The sequence below is a fragment of the Castor canadensis genome, chromosome 14, assembly GCF_047511655.1.
Source record: "Castor canadensis chromosome 14, mCasCan1.hap1v2, whole genome shotgun sequence".
Classification (NCBI taxonomy): domain Eukaryota; kingdom Metazoa; phylum Chordata; class Mammalia; order Rodentia; family Castoridae; genus Castor; species Castor canadensis.
In genome coordinates, this window is record NC_133399.1 from 76,604,072 (window position 1) to 76,630,540 (window position 26,469).

Sequence of the window (26,469 nt, forward strand, 5' to 3'; positions counted from 1 at the left end):
AAAAGTGCTAAGAAAGGCAGGCAGAGACTTTGGGAATTTCTGTAGTTCTGGGGTGATCATGTGTAGCTTCATACCATTGATGCACTCCTATTATATTGCAATGCAAATTGGCTACATTGGCCACAGATAACTAAATGAAATATTTTCATAATTTTAACACATCTATGTTCACTATTACCTAACTCAAGGTTTACCAAGCTAATGGCAGATCTGCCTTGTCACTAGAGAGACTGGTGAACCACTTATCTTAGATCTAGTACTCACTGCAGCATGCTAGAAGCCTTTTTAAACCAAATCCTACATTGGCCAGCAATGATGCATGGCTTGAAACCATAGTCATAAAATCTTTATGCTACTATATTTTACTTAATTCATATAGTAGTCCACCCTCACCCTTGATATATATATTCTGTGACACCCAGAACACCTAAAACTACAATACTACCAAACTCTATAAATACTGTCTTTGATACTATACATACATATCTATGAAAAAGGTTAATTGGCACAGTAAGAAATTAACAATAATAACTAACAATAAAATAATTATACCAATATGCTGATAGGGCACCAGTTGATCTGATAACCAAAGCGGCTACTAAGTGACTAACAGGTCACATTGTAGTGTACACAATTTGGATATACTGAAGAGAGGAAGGTTACATGTCCTAGGTGAGATAGAGCAGGCTGGCACAAGATTGTTATTCAGAATGGTGAGCAATTTAAAACTTACAAATTGTTTATTTCTGGAATGTTCCATTCAATATTTTTAGACCACAGAACTGTGGGTAACTTAAACCATGGAAAGCAAAACCAGAGATAAAAGGGGAACTACTGTATTCCATTTATGCCAGCTCCTTTGTTCTATAGACTTTACTATAAGAGGAAATTATTATTCTTGACTTGTTAGGACATTAAAATCATATACAACCACCACATATTTTGATGAATGAATTTGAGTCTAGACTACCTGTTCAAATTCCAACAGTTTCACCTACTAGATATATAAACTTGGGCAAATTTATTCACCTCTCTGTGCCTCAGTTTACTCATCTGCAAAATAATAGCAAAACTTGTCTTCTAGGGTTGTTCTAAAGATTAAATAAGTTACTCCATGGAAATTGCTCAAAACATGTTTTACTGTACTCAGTGATTTGGAGTACTAAATGTTTGTGAATGCTCAGTAATTATCTATTATTTTCTTTGACCGTAGTCCACTGATATTTTATTTCCAATCACTGTCGTATATAGAATTTTATCTCACCACTCTGTTCAAATTATTTTCTCCTCAGGCAGCACATAAAAAATTAATTCAACTTCCTGAGCAGACAATCGTTCAATATCACGTCTAACAAATTCTATAGCATTGCAATGGAAAAAAACATCAGATTTACTCTGGTAATGATCTTAATTTCACAGTTCTCCCACAAAACTGTTCCCTATCTAAAAAGCAATACTGACAATCACCTTCCAGTCTGTTTCTGTAAAATGCTGCCAGTAAGATAACAAAAGTCATTGTGGACTTTCAGAAGGAGCTATGTGGGAGACAGTTGGTCTTCTCTAGGTCATTTCTAAGAAACAGGTAGAAAATTCATCTTGGGAAACATGCTGTCAAACAAAAACAAAAACAAAGCAACACGGTAAATGTTGTATTTCCTACTATAAGCCACAGCCAGCAGTAGTATGATTTTCAATCACTGTTGTCAACACCCTACTTTTACTACCCAGGAGCTGCAGACTGAACAACCTCTTAATGTATTAATTATACTCTGAAGACATTAAGAAGAGTCCTGAAAGGTAAATAACACTGCAAGTGGGTAATAGCAGGCTTTATTTGGTCCTGTTTGTCATAGTAAATATATTTATATTTTTCCTACATGTCCTCACTTCACCATTTTTACACTTGCTGATATTCCTGATAGTATAAAACAAAAACGTTTTCAACTGTGCCTATCAGTCTTCTGCAGATTTTCCTACTCACCTGATGACTTCAGCAAGACCTCATGACCCCCCAATAGACGTGATGATCAGATTAGTTTAGAAGTAGTTTTAGTCTTCAGTGAAAAATCAATAAAAAGAAATTTTTAAAAAAATATTTCCAAATATAATCCTAGGAGTAGATACGATAAGCTTTGGAATGGCTGATAACCATAATAATTTATGAGTCACATGACAATGGTTCTCAAACTTTTATGTGTGAGACATCTGCCTAGAAAATGTGTTTAAAATGCATATTCCTCAGCCCCAATACCACAGAGTATGAATTAGCAAATCCAAGTGGGGCCCAGAAACCAGATACCCTGGGTGCCTACTGTGAACCTAGACCACACAGTGATAAAGAAGGTAGCTAGATAGTACACCCCTTATCCACAACTCTGCAATCACACAAGGCTGCCAATATAAATTTGTGTAGTAGTTTGTGAACCTTTGTTAGACAGACAGACTGATTTTAAACAAGGTTCTGAAGGAGGCTTTGCTGCTTACTGTGTGATCAGACCAAGGCATGTACATTCACTCAGACTTTATCGTCTTTTTATAGTTTGCTGGTTGCATTCCCTAGTATCTATTGCCAGAAACAGCAACTTGAAATTCTCTGCAGCACAGTTGCAGTTGATATGATCCTGTCTTCAGCTTCAGGAGTGGAAACTGATTGCCTTAAGCCACTCAGCAAATCTGATCCCATCACAAAGATTAATATAAAAGAAAGAGTAGCACATGACTCAAGTCAGGCCAATCAGGACCAGAAAAACTAACTTCTGAGATTTTATTTGAAATATCAGAAAGACAGACTCTTTTTTTCCTAGTGGATGTGCCAAGAAGCATGTGGTTAGGAAGTGCTCATCTTCATTTGGGGACATCTGTCTAAGAATTTAGCCCACACTGAGAAGCAGGACTAGTCATACAGTCTAAGATCTGGATAAAGACTCTTTTGTTGCCTTAAATATTCAGTGTTGTATCTCCAAATTCCCATTTTTACTTAAGGAAGTTTGAATCCGTTTTCTGTTATGTACACTCCAAAGCATCCTAATGGACACACCTGTGAAATGAGGATATTTTACCAAATGACCTATCAGATGCTGTCCAAAAGAAAAAGAGAGAGAGAGAGAGAAAATGCATGATCTATAACATTTTTTTAAGTTAAAGAATTAGCTGATTTAAATGGTACAATAACATCCAGAAACTGTTGCACAAACAAATCAAACAGAGACCGTATCTTCTGTTAATTTGTAATTTAGGAAATTTTCTATCGGCAAAATTTTGGCAAATATTTTGGAACAGGTTTTAATTTGGTTAAGAACTAAAAGATGGGAAATGAGCCATGATTTACTATCACAAGTTAAGAAACACTAAAGGCAACCTAACTGTTGAATTTCTGTTATATATATACTGAATTCAATCTTAACTGGAGGGACAGTTGGATGTGGGTGAAGCGTTCCATTGTGATGTAAGTAAGGTGAGAAGAATAGGAAAAGATTAGTCCTCTGAACTGTGTGTGACAATAGATCTTAGCATATTATTGATGGCCAGTAAGCCTAAGGAAAAGAGTTATCAAAGAGTTCAAGAGAAACAAAATTATTTTTCTCAATATTGAAATGTCATTTCAGTTCAACTCAACAAAATACATTGTCATTTAAGACAAGTAATATTAAGAAATTAGTTTACTATGCTCTTATCCTTCAAATTATATACCATGTTGTTTAGGTTTAACATAATGTCAATAAAAATAATAAAATACTTTAAAAAAAAATTTATGCTACCACACTGCTCTCCAGATTAGTGATTATTGCAAACTGAGTGATATATTCTGGCTATCCCTTCTGAATTCATTGGAATTCCAAGCACACAGACAGAATCATCAGGACAAAAGAATCTGTCCAATAATATGAAAAGACAGAACTAGTCATAGAGCTAGATCTTATAAAACGCACATTTTTCACCTCTGTAAATCATAATTTCAGTGTTTGCAGCATTTTGAGTGCAGACACCACAGGCAGTAATAACTGGCTTAAATGCCTTCACGGTACAGCTGTTTGCAACAATACCTCCATTCATAACTCTCAAAAAATGAAATGACAGCTACAAGTGCCTTGAAAGAATATATGCTCCTCTTTACATTGTCCTGCAGGTTAACTCTCCGGGTGCTCCCACCTCCATAGCAGTAACTGCAAATGAAAGCATTATGCCCAAAATTATTACACAAAGCCATGGTAACTACAAACACCTCATTGTTTTCTCAGTGGGGAATCTATGTTTGAATTAAAGTGTGAAATCGCTCCTTGTGTTCTGGTGAATTTGTCATATTAGCATAAAAAATTTAAGTATCTTATCTAGTTATTGGTGACTATATCTTTAAGTATGGATGCGTCTAGGAGTAAACAACATGCTCAGAGCTGTTTTTCTCTACCCAAGCTTTCAGCTGTGCTTAGCCCACTTGCTATATTACAACACAACCTCTTTCTAAGTTTTTGTGCCACACAGGATGACCTCAACCATCCCCAGATGCACATTTGCCCTGATTAACATTCAGTGGAATTAAACATCCATATTCAATGTTGTATCAGTCTATTGGGAAAGACAATAATTTACTTTTCTTGATTTATATGCATGTTCCTGAATCAATATTTGGCACTCCAATAGCTAGGTTTGGTTATATACTCACCCATGAAGGCTGGGAATACAATGTAGTGGTAGAGTGCTTGCCTAGCATGTGTCAGGCCCTGGGTTCAACCTCCAGCACTACAAAAAAACAACAATAAAATGTTACTCCATGGTCACCCATGAGTTGGGACAAGACACTCAGATTAACATCACCATGTGGACCACTCAGAATGAGGGAGTAGTAAAAGGAGGATGGGAAATGATGCTGAGCAGACAAAAACAACAACTCCCACCAACTATTACAGACCACCTGCTCTTCTAGTAATGAGCATCCCAATAAAGGGAATGGATCTTATGGGTTCTTTATAAGTTTTCACTTATTTGGGGAAACTTCTAACAATTAGTCAGTACAGAAAGATCATTTACACTCCAGCCAACATGTGACTGGCCATTTGTGTATCATGTTTTATATATAGATGGGTAACTTTTGACATTTATTGAAAATTCTGCAGTCCTGTACATAATAAGAAGTCATGAATTTGTAAAAAAGAATACTTAAGTAGAAAAGAAATTAGGTGAATCTTGATACTTTATACCCCAAGCTTAAGAGGGAAAGTCACTTAAATTTTATAATGTGCAACATAAACTACTCGCCAATGAAATTTTCTTACTTGCATGTAAATTCACACTAAAGGATTTCACATTATTTTACTTCATCAATTTAAAAAGTCTTTCCATTTAATAATGGGACTTACAAAACACAACTTTTCAATATTAATAGTCCCTGTATCTCTTATCTTTAATAAACACTTTAGGTTCATAGCTAAATGTCATTCCTATTAGTAAAGGTTGTTGGCTATTCTTTTAGTGTTTAAGCTTTTTTGGATAGAAAATTATTTCTTTATGTGTTTTCCAAATTCATATAAAAATGGACTTTGGGAAACCAGTGTGGAACTGCTGGGACTAATTCAATTCCAACTGAGTGGCAATGATGAAGGAAACGGCTATTCTTCATGCTCATTCTATAAATGCAAACAAAATTATAGATCTAGAATTTACTCACATGTTTGAGCATTCACACTAAATAGTTCTTCTAGCAAAACAGGATTTCTTATTTTTGGGAGGGGAGAAAAAAAAGAAACTTCTGAACTTAAGAATAGTAATTTCTGCTTAGCAAGCAAAGGTTGGAATCAGGGTATTTTGCCTGCCATGTGACCAGTATGTAATTGTGGAGAACTTGCCAAGAGGGGAAAAGCTGGTTAGAAACCAGAAAATAACTATAAAAAACATTTAAAAAACAAAACATTTATTATAAATGTAAGGTTGTTATTATCACACATGCTGTATGAGAGAGAAAACCATAGATGGGCTAAAAAAAAAAAGACAGACTAGAATTTAGTAAGTTTACTGAACCCAAAGGCTCAAAAATAGGTAGGAGCTTTTGCTAAACTCACAATGTGGCCAGAATTATCAGTTTGTTAGGAAAGGCATTTCTTCACTAGGGTCCCAACCAATAAGGCATGGATTATTTCAGTCTTTCAAATTCACTTCATGAGATCCTCATAGCTTCTTTTATTATTTCTGAAAAATACAGAAAACCCTGTCTTAGAATGTTAGTTCTGTTTTCAATGCACAAGATAAAGGGATCCACACAACTGTTTTCAAGCCTTTGTTACTTTACTAAACCCCAACTGAAATTACAAGGCAGTCATTTCTCTTTTGACTAAAGCTTATTCCCCCAACCTCTTATAAATCCTATCTTGGTAATTGGTATTAGCAATTCACTGAACTTTTCTTACTTCACAGCATAAAATTTTTCTTCTCAACTCTCCCAGGTAGAGAAGCTGTAAATAACTGTATTTTAGTGCTATTTTCAGAATACGATTTACCTAGCATTGCCCTATAAACAGGTTTTTAATATATATTTTCACTTAAGTAGAAACAGAAACCTAGAATTCTATTATAGTTAATTTGATATGTCCCCCATAAGCTCGTGTGGTGAATGCTTGATATCCAACAGGTGGCACAATTTGGAGGTGGTAGAAACTTCAGGAGTGAGGCCTCATTGGGGGAGTAGGTCACTTGGCAGCACAGTTTTGAAGGTTATACCTAGTCCCCAGTCCTTTCCTCTCTCTCTGCATCCTGTTCACCATGAAGTAAGTAGCCTCTGACACATGCTCACAGTGCCAGGAAGTTCTGCCTCTCCAGGGGCCCAGAATCAATGGATGAAGAACTATACAATGAAATCTTGGGACGATGGCAACTAGGGTGCAGAAGCAGACAGCGTGAGCTCCATGAATCAAAAATCTTGCTGGGACGCTGGAGCCACACTTGGCAGAAATAAAACACATAGGAGAATCAAAACTTCAACATCCTGAACCCCTAGCCCATAGAAAGCTTCTCCATGCCACGTTACACTGAGAAACAGGAGGGCTTCCACAGACGCCAGACACCAGCTCCAAACCTACTTGGGAGAAATTAGGCATACCAAATAGGTGAGAGCCAAACATCACACGGTATTCCCCCAGCCACCCCTGAGATAAACCAGCACAGCTCCCTGGGCAGACTGACACCTCCCCACCCCCTGCAAAAAAAAAAAAAAAAAAAAAAGAATAGACAACAAACTGAAAACTAGCACACAGCAGAGGGGGCAGGAATGCTGGAAGCACACCAGAGAAGGGAAGAGGAGAAAGGAGCTGATCTCCACATGAACTTTCAGTAAACAAAGGCTGGAAAAGCAGAGGGCCCACAGCAGGCTGGTGATAAGTCACTGCCTGATATAGGGCAGGTAGAGGTCAACAAAGCTCATCTCCTGAGCAAATGAGCAACATCCAAAGTCAAACAGCTCTGCAAAATTGAAAAACAATCAGCAAACCATCACCACATGCTGACAGCAGGGGGCCAGCCAACAGTTCACTGACCTTGCCCCAGAGAAAGGGGGGAGGCAAAGAAACAAGCCCCCAGTAAACCAACACAACAAAAACCCAACTCCAAAGCCAGACAGCTGGTAGGCTACAGAGCAGATCTCCAGAACCTGAGGACAACATACAAACTTAAACTGCCACACCCCACTGAGGGAGGAGCTGACCAAGCAGCTGCCACTGAAAGACAGAAAACAAACAAACAAAAAAAAACCACTACCCTATCATCTGGCAAGACTATGACAGAGTTTCTGCTTAAATACCAACAACACGACTGGATGCTGGAGGAGTAACACCAAAAGTTAAACTTTAAGACTGAAATTCCTGAACCTGGAGGGGTTTTTTTTGGGGGGGTTGTTTATTTGTTTGTTTGTTTCTTTTTTTCTTGTTTGTTTGTGTTTGTTCATCTCTCCCCATTGATTTCTTTGTTTTTGTTTTTGCTTTTTGTTGGTTTTGTTAGTTTTACTATTGTGAGTTAGTTAATACTAAATTACACCCAGACGAGGGACAGAATTAGCACACACACATGAAGCCAAAATTAAACCAAGGGAAAGAAACCACCAACTAGCCTATCAAGAACATAGTTACACAGTACCAAGTAGAGTGAAGGGAAGATGAAAAAGGGATGGAAACCATTGTCTCCCCAAAAATAATTTAATACAGGAATCAAAGGGAAATGAAGAACATGGATACCAAATTCTGGACTCCAACAAAATGATAAATGATGCCAAGAAACCCAACGATGCCCACAAGAACAGCCTCAAAGAAGAAATCCTGCAAGTAATCACTGAGAATTTCATGGAGATGTTACTAGACATGATTAACCAAAATAGAGGGCCGAAATTAATGAAATAGAAACCAAAAAAAATGCAAAGAATCCATGAAAAAAAAAAGCTGGTTCTTTGAAAAAAATAAACAAGATTGACAGACCCCTGACAAACCTGACTAAAATGAGGAGAGAAAAAACCCAAATCAATAAAATCAGAAATGCAAAAGGGGAGATAACAATAAACACCATGGAAATCCCCAGGTAATCATCAGAGACTACTTTGAGAACTTTTATTCTAATAAATTTGAAAATCTTGAAGAAATGGACACATTTCTAGATACTTATGATCATCCAAAATTGAACCAAGAGGATATTAATCACCTGAATAGATCTATTACACAAAATGAAATTGAAGCAGCAATAGTCTCTCAAAAAAAGAAAGTCCAGGACCTGATAGATTCACTGCTGAATTCTATCAGACTTTTAAAGAAGAACTGATACCAACTCTCCTTAAACTGTTCCATGAAATAGAAAGGGAAGGAAAACTGCCTAACTCATTTTATGAAGCCAGTATTATACTCATCCCAAAACCAGACAAAGACACCTCCAAAAGGGAGAACTATAGGCCAATTTCCTTAATGAACATGGATGCAAAAATCTTCAATAAAATAATGGCAAACAGAATCCAACAACATATCAGAAAGATCATTTACCATGACCAAGTTGACTTCATCCCAGGGATGCAGGGGTGGTTCAACATATGCAAATCTATAAATGTAATATAGCACACTAATAGAAGCAAAGACAAAAACAGCTTGATCATCCCAGTAGATGCAGAAAAAGCCTTTGATAAGATTCAACACCACTTCATGATAAAAGCTCTAAGAAAACTAGGAACAGAAGGAATATACCTCAACATTGTAAAGGCTATATATGACAAACCTACAGCCAACATCATACTTAATGGAGAAAAACTTAAGCCATTTCCCTAAGATTGGGAATGAGACAAGGGTACCCACTATCCCCACTCCTATTTGACATAGTACTGGAATTTCTAGCCAGAGCAATTAGGCAAGAAGAAGAACTAAAAGGAATACAAATAGGTAAAGAAACTGTCAAAATATCCCTATTTGCAGATGGTATGATCCTGTACCTTAAAGACCCAAAAAACTCTACTCAAAAACTCCTAGACACCATAAACAGCTTCAGCAAGGTGGCAGGAAACAAAATCAACTTACAAAAATCATTAGCTTTTCTATACACCAACAACAAACAAATTGAGAAAGAATATACAGAAACAATTACATTTACAATAGCCTCAAAAAAAAAAATCAAATACCTAGGAGTAAACTTAACAAAGGATGTGAATGACCTCTACAAGGAGAACAACAAACCCCTGAAGAAAGAGATTGAGGAAGACTACAGAAGGTGAAAATATCTCCCATGCTCATGGATTGGTAGAATCGACATAGTAAAAATGGCTATACTACCAAAAGCAATCTACATGTTTAATGGAATTACCATCAAAATCCCAATGACATTCATTGCAGAGATTGAAAAATCTACCCTAAAGCTCATTTGGAAACACAAGAGACTGCAAATAACCAAGGCAATACTCAGCAAAAAGAGCAATGCTGGAGGTATCACAATACCCAACTTCAAACTGTATTACAAAACAATAGCAATAAAAACAGCACAGTACTGGCACAAAAACAGATATGAAGACCAGTGGAATAGAATAGAGGACCTGGATGTGAATCCACACAGTTATGCCCACCTTATTTTTAACAAAGTTTCCAGAAACATATGATGGATAAAAGACAGCCTCTTCAACAAACATTGCTGGGAAAAGTGGTTATCTGTCTGCAAAAAACTGAAACTAGATCCATGTTTATCACCCTGTACTAGTATCAACTCAAAATGGATCAAGGACCTTAATATCAGATCCGAAACTCTGAAGTTAGTACAGGAAAGAGCAGGGAATACTCTGGAAGTAATAGGTATAGCCAAGGACTTCCTCAGTAGAACTGCAGCAGCTAGTGACTAAGAGAAAGGATGGACAAATGGGACTTCATAAGATTAAAAAGCTTCTGCACAACAAAAAAAAATGGTCTCTAAACTGAAGAGACCACCCACAGAGTGGGTGAAAATATTTGCTAGCTATACATCCATCCAAGCACTGATAACCAGAATATACAGGGAGCTCAAAAAACTAAACTCTCCCAAAATCAATAAACCAATAAAGAAATGGGCACTTGAACTAAACAGAACTTTCTCAAAAGAAGAAATTCAAATGGCCAAAAAACACATAAGAAAATGCTCACCATCTCTGGCCATAAAGGAAATGCAAATCAAAACCACACTAAGATTCCACCTCACCCCTGATAGAATAGCTATCATCAAAAACACCACCAAAAGCAGGTGTTGGTGAGGATGTGGGGAAAAAGGAACCCTTGTACACTGCTGGTGGGAATGCAAGCTAGTGCAACCACTCTGGAAAACAATATGGAGGCTTGTTAAAAAACTAAACATTGATCTAACATTTGATCCAGCAATCCCACTCTTGGGGATATACCCAAAGAAATGTGACACAGGTTACTCCAGAGACACCTGCACACCCATGTTTATTGCAGCACTATTCACAATAGCCAAGTTATGGAAACAACCAAAATGTCCCACTACTGACAAATAGATTAAGAAAATGTGATATTTATACACAATGGAGTTTTACTCAGCCATGAGGAAGTATGAGTAAGTGAGTAGTAAGTGGATGGAACTTACTACTTACATATGAGTAGTAAGTGGATGGAACTGGAGAACATCATCCTGAGTGAGGTTAGCCAGGCTCAGAAGACTAAAAATCATATTTTCTCCCTCATATGTGGACTTTGATCTAGGGCAAATGCAGCAATGTTGTTGGACGTGGGTCACACGCTAAGGGGAGAGCACATACGGGAGGAATGGGGATAGGTAGGAAACCCAAAACTTGAAAGTGTTTGATGTTCCCACTGCAGAGGAGCTAATACAGTAACCTTAAAACGACAGAGGTCAATTGGGAAGGTGACTGGGAAGTAGTAAAGAAGTCAGGTAGAGATGAATCAATTCAGATTGTAATACACTAGTGCATAGAAGCAATGCTAGGAATCTCTCTGTATAGCTATCCTTATCTCAACTAGCAAAAATACTATGTCTTTCTTACTATTGCTTATGTCTTCTCTTTAACAAAATTGGAAAAAAGGGCAGAACAGGTTCTGCCTGGAAGTGGGGGAGTGGGATGAGAGGGAGGGGGCAGGGGGGAGAAATGACACAAACAATGTATGCACATATGAATAAATGAAAAAAAAAATCTCTGAATCTATAAGCAAAATAGATCACTCCTTTTAAATTATGTCAGGCATTCTGTCACAGCAATGAGAAAAATAATAATACAGATTCCATTTGCCATATAATCTAGTCAGTATTCTAGGAAACACATCTTCTAACCAAATTTGATTCAAAACGATTAAATTTTTTATTTAATTAATAGCTGTTAATGTCTTTATTCTTAGAGGTCTCATCTAACCAAGTAAGTATTCTTTCACTTACAAGCTTATTTACCAGCAAAACAAAATTAAACTAAAACAAGATATAAAATTTTATAAGGGCTAGCAATTACCAAAGTTGTTCTTTAACTGCAAAATATTTTGATCTTTGATTTCAACTTATCAAGAGATGTGTTTTTGAAGTCGTTGGACCATGTCATAAAAAAGTATGGTATAAAAGATACTATGACTCAGTTTTACTATATAGTAGTAGACCAATTTTACCTATGTCATTTACAAGCTAATTCTGTGCTGCCTAAGTGAAAAATTATCTTCCATGCCTGAACTGTAAGAGATTCCAATCTGTCTGGGCATGTCTGAGAAACTGAAAAGTCTAGGCCTGAAGATTCCAAAGCCTTTTGGAAAAGCTACATCACTTTGGAGCACATCTGACTAGTATGACCCAAACTGGAAAGAGTAATTTGTCTTCTTGGATTTTTACCTTCAAACACCACCCAGTAAAGATATTGGTTATAAAGCAAAGAGGAGAGGCTGCCTAGACCTATGGTGCTATCCAAGGAATAGAAAAGACTACAGTGCCTCTAGGAATGACTGCTGAGAAAAATCCTAGTCTGGCCTCACTGCCAAAAGCTGCTTTTCTCCAAAGCAACTGAGAATCATTTTTCTTCTGGCCTCTGTGACCATGTAATTGCTTAGATTTGCCTCTTCTCATTGGCTGTTAGAAAACTTCAAGCCAACTTCTGTTTTTGGCGTTATTGTAGAGCAGGTATTCTCAAAAACTCTGCCAATAAAAATGACCAAAATGTTGAATTAAGGAAAAAATAGATCTTTAATTGCATTACGGGGCTGGCACAAAAGAAAGGAATCCACAGAGACCAAAAGTAAAGCGAAACCAGAAACACAGAGGTTTAGTAACTGCCAGTGCCAGCTTTCCCCTCTAAGGCCTTGTGCTAATCTCTGAAGACCCTGATTGTCCACCAGGACAGCTGCAACAGGCATGGAGGACAGGAGATAAATACATGCCTAAGGTCAGAAAGTAAATGGGAAGATTTCCCATATGATTCTAGGACATCAAAGATCTACATATACTTCCCTTTAGGACAAATGAAAATTAAGTCAAACTCACATAAGTAGTGAGCACAAAACTTTTTTCTGTCTCAACTTTGAAGTAAGGTAGAAAAAATCTTGAGACTTTATACCACTAAAGTCCAAATCCACCTACTTATGTAATTTAGAAAATGTAAAGCAGAGAATTTTATTTCAAATGGTCCAGCTAAAGAGTTTGTGTACCTATAATTGAAAGAAACAAATGCAAACTCTTTGGAATAAACATATTGCTTCAATCAAGATGTTGATGAATTTCCATAGTTAAAAAGAATGTAAATTCACACTAAAATAGAAAATAAATTTACACTAAAAATGTCACCAACCATCCAAGGAAACAATGAAACATTAAGACAGAATTTTTAGATGCAGAAAATAACAGAATTATGTTTTCAACCTTAAAGAAATAAAAGAGGGTCTCGAAAATAGGTGTCAGGAACATGACACTATAAAAAAACTGTTTTTTAAAGAATCAAATAGGAGCTTTAGAAATTATAAGCTCAATGAACAGATTAAATAAAATAGATACTGTTAAAGAAATAATTAGTAAGCTAGAAAACAGACACAAAGAAAGTGCCCTGAATTCTGTTAATGGAGTGAAAGAGAAAAATATCAAAAAGAGTTTAAGAAACATGAAAAATATAAATAGGTCTACCATATTTTCAACTAGAACTCCAAAATGTAAGGCCTAGTTGAAGAGTCTGTATTAAAGAGATAATGACAGTCTCTTCTAAATGGTGAGCCCCATGGGCAGAGTGCACTATGACATCTTAGTTCTTGAATCCTTCAGAAAGCACCAGAATGATGAAGGTCCAAACTCCTTAGAACTCGTAATAATTCAGTGACCAGACTGGTCTCAGAGGACCTACCAGGAACCCCAACAGAGCAGCAGGTATGGATGCCATGAGTCAAAAAACTTGAAGTCTAGCAGCTTCAAAGATCACACTTATGACATACAGAAGACTCAGAAAAACCCCTGGGGTAAGTGTGTCCTCAAAAGGGTTATAAGGAGACTGAATGTCTGCAATTTTACTACTAGGAGGTTAGGACTCCAAGCACAAACATAATAATCTAAAATCCTTTGATTATACCTCTCCCAATACACCAGAAAAGTAGAAAGTTGACAGATAACCAACATCCTCTCTTCTTTATTTTCTTTTTGCTATCCCTTGTCCCCAAAACTCTCCTCTGAGTTTTCCCTGATAAATACTCTTTCTCAAGTGACCCTTCCTTCTATTCCCAGAGTACTGCTTGGCCACCACAGTATTACCTTCTATACAGAATTTTAAACTGTTTAATGTACAGTCCCTCCACACACAAAATATGGACCTGATAATTAGTTTCTCTCTCTCCCTCCCTTGTCCCTCTCTCTCTCACACTCTCACATACGAGATAGATACATACATACAAAGGTTCAGCGATAGATAGACAGATACATATTGCTAATTGTTAAAACTTTATGGGCCAAGGCCAAGAGTGAAAGGATCAAGGTTCCAGGCCAACCTGGACAAAAATAAAGTTTGTGAGACCCCATCTCAACAGAAAAAGCTGGGTGGGGTGGTGCATACCTGTCATCCTAGCTATGGAAGGAAGCATAAACAGGAGGATCACAGTCCAGGTCAGCCCAAGGGAAAATGTGAGACACCATCTCAAAACTAACCAAAGCAAATGGGCTGGAGGTGTGGCTCAAGTGGTAAACCACCTGCCTAGTGAGTGCAAGGTCCTGAGTTCAAACCTCAGTATTGCAAAAAAAAAAAAAAAAACCTAATGAGTCAAATTTTGAATCATACACAAAATATGATGAAAACTGTATTCAATTCAAAGTAAAAGTTAGAAAAGGCTAAAGAATAACTTAAAAGACTGAAGCTAAAAGAATTCAGTAAATTTTAACACTTCCTATACTTGTATTCCTATTCTGATTTCAATGATTTCACTAAGAATTCACTTTGCTTCCAAAATTATTTTAGAATGATTAGTACCCTTTTTTTCCCCAGACTGCATGAAACTTATAAAACTTTCTTTTCTTACACTTTTCTCCCCTGGGCCTCCAAGACCTCCACAGCTGGAATCTTCTGCCTGCATGGAATCATCTCATATTAATGCCCCTGTCAGCTGGTGCTTTCATTCAACCCACACATTTTTAGTCAAACGTAACTCTGCACCAGATCCCTCATGAATGATAGCAGGATGTATTAGAAGAGCTGGGGTTCTTATGATACATGATTCGGAACCAAGAATTGCCAGAAAAAAGAAATGAACATAAAGATATAGAGATTATTATGCCTTACAACATTAAGTCCTAAATTATGCCTTAAGAGAAAGACACAAATAATATAATGAAATAAGTGTATACTTACTTATTTTAGTAATTTTATTTTGATATCACAAACTTACAAAAAGTTGCAAAAATATTATGAAATGTAATGTACACCACACAGCTTTATTATTTGTTAACGTTTACCTGCTCTCCATGAGTCTCCCTCTCTCTCTCTTTTTCTCTATGTTTCTCATTCTCTCTCTTTCTAGATATATTGATAGATTTCCAAGTCATGCAAGATGAAATTCCAGGCATCTTACCCTTAGCCTTAAATACTTCAGCTTTTATTTCCTAAGCAGAAGGATGTTATCATGTACAACCATACTGTGTAAGTGCTAAAATCTCTAAATTTAACCTTGACACTATTATTCATATTCAGATTTTGCCAGTTGTCCCAATAATATTGTTTGTAACTTTTTCCCCCAAGTCCAGGATCTAAGCTGAGGTCACACATTGTAGATGATGGTCATGTCTCTTTAACCTGGAATAGTTAGTGGGCCTTTGTGTATCACCTTGTTATTTTTTAAGAATAAAGGCCAGTTATTTTGTAGAATGTTCCTCAAATCTCATTAGTCTGATGTTTCTTCATAATTACATTCAGGTTATGCATTTTGACAGAAATGCTGCAAAAGGGATGCACATCTTCTTGGGTGGTAGCTGATATCAATTTGTCCCATTAACATTGGTGATGTTTAATCAATTTAACCATATCATTAAATCAAGAGGTGAGTAATACAGATAGATTTTTATGAGCTTACAAAACATGAAACACATATGAGAACACTGGCAGGCAGAGAGACACTCATGCAAGCCCCTTTTGACAAATAGCAAGAAAATAAGTGAAACATTAAAAATAGAACAAAAGGGAAAGTTTTCTGGGGAAATTTGGGGAATTGGAACATTAACACACTAAGGAAAAACAAGTTGCTAATGGCTTCAGGGAGTTGATAATAAATCAGGAGTCATCTTTAAAAAAAAACAAATTTGCATTCTCCTAAATTCTCTTTCTAGGACATCACTGGGTAATTATGTTAATAAATCATAACTGGTTTGTGACAATGGGAAATTTGGTCTGTCTCTGGCAAAAAAATAAAAGCAATTTCATTTTAAATTTCTTTTGACTCAATAACGTTTAATTTTAAAAGGGTTTTATGAATATGTCCTTATGACAGCATCTAGTAACAAAATAATAATACATGCAAGAAAACATGAGCATAAAATAACTAGATTTATATGTGTGTTTAATAGTATAAATATACATATTTTTAAAGTGTACACATCTTTAAAAACAGAAAGTGTGTCCCCTTCCAATAATAAAAGTCACCATCCACAAAACATTAACTTTGCTGCCACCTTTGCTTGCCTTTCCATTCACAGAGCTTCCACGTGTAGCAGGCAGCATTTTGGTTTAAGAATGAGACTCTGAAATCTCCTGTGGTAATTTTATTCCATCCCTGCAATTGGATAGAGTACAATGCTATTTAGAGTAAAGTAGAAGGGAATTTCAATGCATTACAATGTGCAAACTATAATTTCAGTCTCATTTTCAGAAATTGTTCCTTTTGAAACAAATAACTTCCCTGGAAGGTTCAGCCCTGTACTATTTTTGTGCAACTCTCTAGGCATGTAAACTTAAAAGACCAGGGTTGCACAGAGAAATGAGTTTCTGTTTTGTTTTGTTAAGGATTCAGTTTCCTTCCACTCAAGGGGAGAATGAAGAGATCCCCTCCTGCCTGTTTGGAGTTGATGCTAGGATGTCAGCTCAGGGAGCTATACTTTCTGCCCTTCATCCCTTCCCATTACCCAGGACTAAGGGTAACTATTAGGTAGGCACCATTTTAAATTACCATCTAGCATTTTAAGAAGGCATCCCATCACTGGAGTTACTTTACAGCTATTTCACAATCATAAGATTTTGAAATATAATAAATACAAATGATTTTTGGATAATGTTGACAATATTATAATAATTTGCAAAAGACTGTGAAGTTAAATGACTTCTCCCTCACAGATATACAAAAAACAGCAGGGTAATTGGATCAAAGGCCTTAATGTGAGACCTGAAATACTATGGGAAAACATTTCAAGATACAGTTTCTGAATAAGTCTCTGATAGCTCAGAAATAATACCAAGACTTGACAAATGGGGTTGTATCAAATTAAAAGGCTTCTGCCTTTTGGTTCTGGTAACCAATTACCAGAACGAAGAGAGAGCCTACAGAACGGGAGAGAAACTTTGCCAGCTATTCATCTGACAAGGAAATAATATCCAGACATGTAAAGAACTCAAAAAATTAAACATCAAAAGAACAAAGTAATTAGTCAATAAATGGGCAAATGAACTGAACAGATAGTTCTCAAAAAAAGAAGTATAAATAAGCAATAACTACATGAAAAAAAGTTCAACATCTTTAAGCCATAAAGGAAATGCAAATCAAAATGACACTGAGATTCCATCTCACCCCAGTCAGAATGGCTATCATCAAGAAAATAAAAAACAACAAATGCTGGTGAGGATATGGGGAAAAGGAATCTCTATACACTGTTGGAGGGAATGTAAATTAGTGCCACCACTATGGAAATCAGCATGGAGGTTCCTCAGAAAACTAAAAATAGAACTGCTATATGATTCGTAAACCCAAAGAAATCAAAGTTAGCATACAATAGAGACACCTGCACACCAATGTTTATAGCAGCACTATTCACAGTAGCCAAAGTATAGAATCAGTCTAGGTGCCCATTTACAGACAAATAGATAAAGAAAATATACTATATATAACACAATAGAGTATTATTCAGCCATAAAGAAGAACTAAATTAGGTTATTTGCAGGAAAATGGATAGAAATGGAGATGATCAGGTTAAGTGAAATAAACCTGACTCAGAAAGACAAATATTGCATATTTTCTCTCATCTGCAGAATCTAAATTTAAAAAGAAAAAGACATAAAAGTAGAAAGGAACTATTTAGGAAGAGAAAGGGAGCCAGGCAGAGGGCAAAGGGAGACAAGAAAGGGTAAACGGGGGTGAATGAGATCAATGTACATGATGTGCATGTATGAAAATGTCACAATGAGCCTATCATTTTGATAATTAGTGTATGCCAACAAAAAAGGAAAATACCCCAGAGTAGTAGAAGAGGGGCTGGGGAAATGTCATTAAAAGGGCATTATGAGTGTCCCTAGACTAATCTTCCCAGACTTTTAATTCTCGAGAAAAAAGAAAATACAGTAGTTCTTTCCTAGACATCTTTGAACAACCTCGCTACCCTTTTAAGCTTCTGCCATGGGATCTAAAGAATGACGTTGTTCAAAGGTAAGGAAACAGTTCATGACAAATGAAGAAAACTTCTAAGGCATTCCTGTTCTTTTCGAATAGGACTTCTTGTGTGAACTTACATTCACTCCACAGCCTACACCATTCGGCACTTTCTCTTTCCGTCATCTTTCAACATTTGACCTTCCAAAGTGTTCCCTTACAAAGGATTTATGGAAGAATAGTTCAAAGTAGATTTGGCTGTGGCCCTGACTTTATAGCTTCTGGCTCCTAAGAAGATAAGAAAATCTTGCCACTTCTCCTTCATGTCAAATAACTATCAGATAGAAGAAATGAGTGAGTTGCTCAAAGGCACTTAGTGAATCATTGGCAGAGGAAGCAATAACTGACTTTTGAACACTCTTGCCCTTCATGTGTGGCCCTTCATTTTACATCCATGAGAGCCCATAGGGAATGCAAAAGCACCAGCAAGTCCAGCCACAGCTCATCCCAATCTACAGAAGGTTCCACGGGAGCCTTTAAAAATAACTCTGTTTATATGGGAGGCCTTGCAAGACAGTTGATCATTTTTACTCTTTTATTTTTATCTCTATGGAAAAAGCAGGAAGTTGTTTGTTTGGGGATTGCTCCTGTTGCCATGGGAGAAATGCAGTGTGGAGTGAGGGAAGAATGTAACACATTAAGGAATAACATGAGGCTTAAATTTATTTGAAAGAACAGAAAATAGATAGTAGTTCTCCCACTTTGCTCTCACGTTTTAATAAAGAAGTGCTCAAATTTCTATAGATGGAAAGGGAGAGTTTTTTAAAGCAATTTTTTTAAGCTTTTCCTCTGGCTATGAACTTTGACCAATTCTCATACAAGTAGCAGAGACTAATTTGAAAGAAAATTAAATTGCATTCTGCTCCAAATTAGATGAAATAGCTAAGTCCAGAGGCTGGGAGTATCGGTCAGTTGTAAAGCACATGCCTAGCAAGTATGAGTCCATCCTCAGCATTTCCTCTCCTCTAAAAATAGATTAAGTCCACATAGTTTGAGAATTAAAATGCATTATTCTGAAAGTCAGTTATGTTCCTACAAACTGGAAATTCTTAGGAAGTGTTCTCTCTGTGAGAGCATGAAATCACATTCACCCTAAAGTACCACATGAGCATCACTATTCAATCCATAGCAAAGAGCATGGTGTGGTTTTGAATCTGATGTGCATCTTATAGCTGATGTATGATATATATTCACCTCACTTTTCCAATCAAAAATGAAAGTAAAACTAGGAAAGTAGTCAAAAATGTCAACTGGCTGAACTTCTGGACTGACCTAACACCAAGGGGGAAAAAAAAGAAAAAACAAAACCCTAGACAATGAGGGATTGATTGGCTTTGAAGTAGTTGTTTCTTTATTAACTGAAGGGCAAGCCTGAATCTCTAGCATATTTTAACTAATCCAGGTTATTACAAAATTTTGGATGTGATTCGGATGTGGCAAACTCCCTAAGCTTAAAATTTCCACAGCTGGCATGATTTGCTGGATGGTGAATTAGACATTAGAAATGTCTGCAGGATAAACTCCACGCTGGTGTGATACAAAAACCAATCACTCTTCTTTTCTCTTCCCACGCTTCTCAGAAAACGGACTTGTAATAAAGAGACTGATTCAACCTCCCATTGTGAATTTAACCTCAAAGTCAGATTTTGACTAAAAGTAAAGCAAGCAAAACTAAAAGTGCGGTGACAGAATCTAGCATTTCCTATCATTTCTCTTTCAGTAACCCCTTCCTTGCTGGTTAGGTTACACCAAGAAAAAGTTAAAGACAATGATATTTCCTGTCTTTGAGAGTTTGTTGCATATGTTATGGAATAATGAGCCAACTGAAAACTATTCAACAGTTAAAGGTAAGTAGGTAAATTATATGTGTCAACAGGAAAAAATAATCAAGACGTATCATTACGACAAACAAGCAAGTTTCAGATTAGTAGGGAAAGAGAGTCCACTTGTGTACAAAATATTGTGGGAAAAAATATTTTTTTTAACTTTTTGGAAGAATATGAAAAACTTAGCGGTTACTCTGGGCCAGGATTCCCCTCCAGAGGCACTGATAACACTTTGGTTCCTTCCTGATGAGGATTGTCCTGGGCACCCATGGACCTTTCCACTAGGTGCCAGTAGCAAGTTTTCCACCCTCACTCGAAATGTCTCTGGACATTGCCTAACATCCCCTGGGAGGCAAAATTGTCCCCATTTCAGACCCACTGCTCTGGTGAGTGAGGCTAGAAGGGGGATTTTACTTTCCATTGCTATTCCTCTGAACCTTTTGATTTATTTTTGTTTCCTTGTTTGATTTTACAATGAATATGTGCTATTTCTATAAGGGGAAAAAAAATTAGTTTGTGGGTTTTTTTTTAAGAAAAGGGAAAAAAAGTTTAGAGATCCACCTCAGAACTCATATATTTCCTGGAGGAAAACGAACTGTAATGAACTGTATAAAACCGCAAAAATTCTCTATAAAGTTGTGCTGCCATTCAGATTGATTTAGTAGCTTCTTGGAGCAAACGTGCTCTGTTTAAAAAATAATAATCAGAAAACACATTCTAAAATTTTTATTGCCAAAAAATGACAGCAATAGAACCAATGGGAAAACTGGCCACCAAACTCAAGCTACTTAATGAATACAATTGGCATCCAACCCAGGGTTCAGAATGTCTTTTCCCCCTGGCAAAATCAACCCTCAGCAGAACCGCAAGGAATGTGAAATACATCTTCAGTCCCCCTCTTCCCTCCTGTCATTGCCCTCATTACCAACCCACTTGTTTATTTGCTCAGCTATGGACCCTGGATTCTTTGGGAATTGAAGAGTACCAACAGCTATGGGATATATTAATTTATGATTCTGTCCTTTCCTGTGACCTGTGCACTTTAACATACTATTCACAGACAGAAGAGCTCTCACAGGGCAACTTCAGAGAAAACTCTCCCGGCATGAGCTACACAGGAACAGGGTTACCCACCATATTACACCACTGAGGCTGCTGTCTGGTGAGATCAGGGACAAAGCCAGGGTACCTCTGAGCCAGGGATGCAGGAGATGACAGCCATGTTTTTTTCACTCAGGAAAAAGAAAACCCAAAATGGGAAATTTAAAACCTTCTTGAAAACGAAAGTGTGTGACAAGCAACACAGAGGAGGAATGAGGGGAGGTGAAGAGGGGAGGGACAAAGGGAGGAGGGAAAGTGGAGAAGAGGAGGGAGAGGAAGAGGGGAGGGGAAAGCAAGACCAAAAGAGAACTGTACAATGAGGAAGAACCTTGGAAAAAGAAGAATTAAATGAAAAGTACCTGCTTGGCAAGGGAGCAGGGGGTAAGAAATTTAGAACACAGACTTGGTAGAGAGAGAAGGAGCTTCAAGGCGAAGGGTTTACTTTAAGCACAGAGCTTAGTGGTGAGTTTTAAGGATGGGTTTGACAAAGGCCAGAGACAAGAATAAGTAGGTTCTACTTTTTTAAGAAAAAGTAGTATTTGTCCTCCTCAAGTCACCATCTTTTAATGTCATGGTGTTTATCCGTGCTCAGTCTCTACTTTCATCTGTCTTCAGCAAGACTTGACTTGGTTTCGGTCTGTGGGTAAGTGAGGAGAATAAGGTTTTTCTATAGCTGGGCCGTGTTTCTTGCACCCCTCCCTTTCTGAAAGCACGAGCTCCCTTGCTTGTTCCATAAAAGATACTGTCATATGTGCATACTCTGTGTGTGGCCCTGGAGCTCCTCCAGCCAGATAATAACAGCAGCAGCCAGAAAAGGCAGAAAATGGATTATAAAGTCAGTGTTAGTGTTAGGACTAGCACTGGCTGCAGCACGGGGCCGTTTCCTTCTGAAGCAAGGACAGAAAGAATGGGTGTTCTAGAATTTATAAGAAATGAGTCATCGTTTGCCGAAACTTTACTTCTTTGAACCACAAATCAGTTGTAGTGCTGACTTTTGAAAATATCATTTTTCTTACATCTGTAAAATCATAAACTCAAGAATTTGCCATTAAAAAGTACACAAGACTCCCCCATTTTTCTAATCTTACGAATGGCAATCTTAAGTGACTGCCCCCAAATTGAAATGTTAAGAATTAGGAGGTTGCAAACTGGAGGCTTTCTGCTTAGAGCATCAGGTCCTAATCTGAAAGAAATGGAGCTCCTTAAGCCATTTTCATGAGTTGCATAGAAATTGGAAATCCACTTTCAATATAGTTACATGGGCTAACTGAAATGTCAAGCCCTTTGATTCTGCCTGGAATTATATTAATGTAATATGGCTACACTAGTTATCTCTTGCTTATCAGGATTTCTATTACAGAGAAAAGGGAAGGGAAAGAATTGAAAGCAGGGAGGAAATGAAGAGGGAACAGAATTTAAATTTAGCTCTAGATTTGAATCAGTCTTCTTAAATGAAACAACTTTTTATCTTAACATGTCTTGGTTTTCTTATCTGTAAATTGGGCACAATGCTGGCTTTATTATGCTCCTATGAGTACTGGAATAGGCTAAGCAAACACTCAGGGTACGTAGTGTGGAATACTGAACATTTCCTGAGTGTTTGCTGTGTCATAGAAAATGTTCTAGGTGCTTTTCATGGATTTATTTTTTAAATTGTCACAATTTTTATTCCCTTGTGTAGGATGAGGAAATCAAGGCACAGAACAGTGACTGTCAAGGCCACAGAGCTGGTGAACTGGGTTCTAATCAGGACAAGCTAGTTAAGATCTCATGACTCTTAATTAATTACAAGTCCATGCCCTTAACCATTCTGCTCTGTTACCTTCACAAGTAATATGAACCTGAGTTGTGATCGCTTCTGCAAATAATTTCATATCATTTTTATTAAAAATGAGAAAAACAAATTGCTACCAAATGTATTTATCGTGTTTACTTAGTAGAAAAACTTTTTCAAACCTTAGGATATGCAACGGTGATAATGTGATTAGTAACTGTTGTTCTGTAATGGAGAATTTCACATTTTATGATTGTTCAATAATGTAGTCATTAGGATGACTCTGCTAGATATGGCCTTTCCATCATTCACTCACTTTTCCAATCACTATTCACCAGGTATATGCCAGGCACTATGCTATATGAGGCTATTTTAACAAATTCCCACGCCATCAACTAAATACTGTATTAGTCTGAGGCCAAGGTACACTTATAAAATATAAAACATATTTTTAGATTCCTATGTAGATGCTCTTCAATTTAACAACTTTCCTACTTTGTAATTACTAATTTTTCATTTATTTATGTTACCAATTTTTCATTTTAGTTACTTATTACCAAAAACGCATTTTCCCAAACATAAAAAAGGTCTCATGTTTCCTCTGATAAGATTTAATCCAAATTGAATGACTGAATGAAATACAATTAAAGGAAAAACTAATCCCCAAATAATTACTATGTAGTATGGATTTCATACCATACATATATATATATGTATATATATATATATATATATATATATATATATATATATACACACACACACACACACACATGCATATATGTAAAATAATACTTTTTCCTTGTGCTAATAGCTAGTTCTATCCTGATGTATCCAAGCTACATGGAAGGCTGAGATGGGAAGAAGCATGGCTACAGGCCAACCTAGGCAAGACCCCATCTCCAAAATAACCAGAGCTAAATAGATTGAATGTGTGGCTCAAATGGTAGAAGGCCTAAGTGCAAAGCCTTGAGTTCAAACCCCAGCATCACCAATAATAATAATAATAGATACTTCTAACAACCATCAATTAGAATGCAGCTAGCTGCAGTGCAGGGGCCATTTGCAATTGCCTAACAGCAAGTTATTCTTCTTATGGACTGAGTATAGTCTGTTCTACCCCTTCTTGTGCTATACTTCCCTGCTTCTCTTCCTTTAGCCTTGTGCCTACTCATTAACACGTGAAGAGAAGAGGCTCATAGACTTTTGAGATAGAATTCTGTGAAGCACATTGGCTCCACATTAATAGTCCTCACGGGGCTTTACTCAGATAAAAGAGAAAGCTCACTGAGTTACTTTAGGTTGTACATGCCAAAATGAAACATTCTCCTTTCAAAAGTTAGGTTGGCTGAATTCGAAATTATTCCAGATGGAAACATTCCTTAGACATCATGACTTCCTACCTGCATATTTAACATATGAAAGAACTGGAGTCCAGACAAGGTAGGTACCTTACTGAAGGTCACCAAGATAGAGCAAGATGCTAATGCCTCAATTGTTCTTTCCACATCTCCATTGACATTTTTATCCAGACACATGATTTTCACATACAGTTTATTTTTTTCTTTCTTTCTTTGGCAGTACCAAGGTTTGAACTTGGCCTCAAGCTTGCTAGGCAGGCACTCTACCACTTGAGCCACCCCACCAGCCTTACTACTGTTTATTTCTTCATTGTGTCATTGTAGTGAAAAATTGAGTGACTTCACATAAAACAATTATAGTAATAATTGTTCAAAAATTAATTCATTTGAACAACAATTTTTATTGTTTTTCCCCATTGGTGGGGTAAACCATTGGACATAAGGCCTTTCCAATGTTCTTAACAAATAATAGAGATCCAACAGAACAGATATCAAGAGTTTGCTATTTTCAAGAGCTCCTATTACACAATCTTTTTTGGAAGGAGGCAGGAGATAGGAATAGGAAGGTAGGGAAAAAAGCATAAGAGAGAAGAAGCAGAGAGATGCTTAATTTTATTATGAGGATTGAATTCTTACTTCAAGGACATAACATTTTCTTAGTATCATCAGGAATTACTTTTATTATTGCTTGTTAGTGATTCTCAGAAACCCTACAATACCTAGTGGGAGGGGGGAGGATATAAGAAAATGGTGTAGGAGGAGAATGTATTGAAAATATTAAGTACTCATATATGAAAATGGAAAAATGAGACCTGTTGAAACTATTCCAGGGATGAGGGGAGGGGAGTTAAAAGAGAATGATTGAGGGGGTGAATTTAACTATGATATATTTGATATATTGCAAGAGCTTTTGTAAATGCCACAGTACACCCCCAATATCACAATAATATAATAATAAATAAATAAAAGGGAAACAAAACCCCACACTATATAACAATGAATTCCTTGTTTAAATTTAATGAAAACTTGTTTGTTAATAAATTACAAAGACTGATAGCCTAAACTGATATGCTTATAACAATTATTTATATGAATCTTCAATTCCAGAACAAAATTAGCTTACCAAAGTCAGGTCATTGATTTATTTCTGCTTTAGGGGGGTAGATATAAATAACTCAATATGAAAATTGCCTGCAAAATTCAAAGAAGATAAATAATTAAGATAATCTAAGGTAGTTTATGTTTAGAATTATATAATTAAATATATACCACATTCATATATTATCTAGAGTTATGCAGTAATATTCATTTAATATATTTTGGTTCATTTGTCTTTGGACTACTTGTATTTGTTCATTTTAAAAGTTTGGTAATTCAATTCTATAATTTCTCTAAAACTGTACATATAAAATCTCTAAATTTGTCTTTGGTTGCCAATTTAATCTACAAACAATGCCTCTGAGAATATGTGGCAATTAACTCTTGCTATATATATTTAAAACATGAATTAAAATTAAAACAAAGATATACTTTATTTCCTATAAGTAATGTTAAATTAATTAAATTTTCTAAAATAATACCTAATAAGAAGCCAATATTTAGTTCCTTTAAAAAAAACCTTTTTTCCATTTGGTATTTTTTATATAATTGCTTTTTTAAGAGATGCAAAATTTTGTTATGCAAATTTGGTTTTCTTCATTTCCTCAGGTACCTTAAAATATGCATGTATTCTTGTCATTTTGAATAAAAAATAAAAAAGGTTTGGGGATGTATCTTAGTGGTAGAATACTTGCCTAGCATGCAAGAGACCCTGGGTTTGATCCCCAACACCTCAAAAA

General features: G+C 36.4%; 1 long non-coding RNA gene across 1 annotated transcript in view; it reads right to left on the minus strand.

Annotated features, from left to right (window-relative positions):
• Positions 1 to 4,042: 4,042 nt before the first annotated feature.
• Positions 4,043 to 26,469, minus strand: part of LOC141416444 (uncharacterized) — a 46,057-nt gene continuing 23,630 nt past the window's right edge. The window contains exons 2-4 of the long non-coding RNA XR_012441167.1: positions 6,054 to 6,180; positions 4,661 to 4,737; positions 4,043 to 4,163 (exon numbers count right to left, since the gene is read on the minus strand). This is a non-coding gene — a long non-coding RNA (uncharacterized lncRNA). The remainder of the gene's footprint in view (positions 4,164 to 4,660; positions 4,738 to 6,053; positions 6,181 to 26,469) is intronic.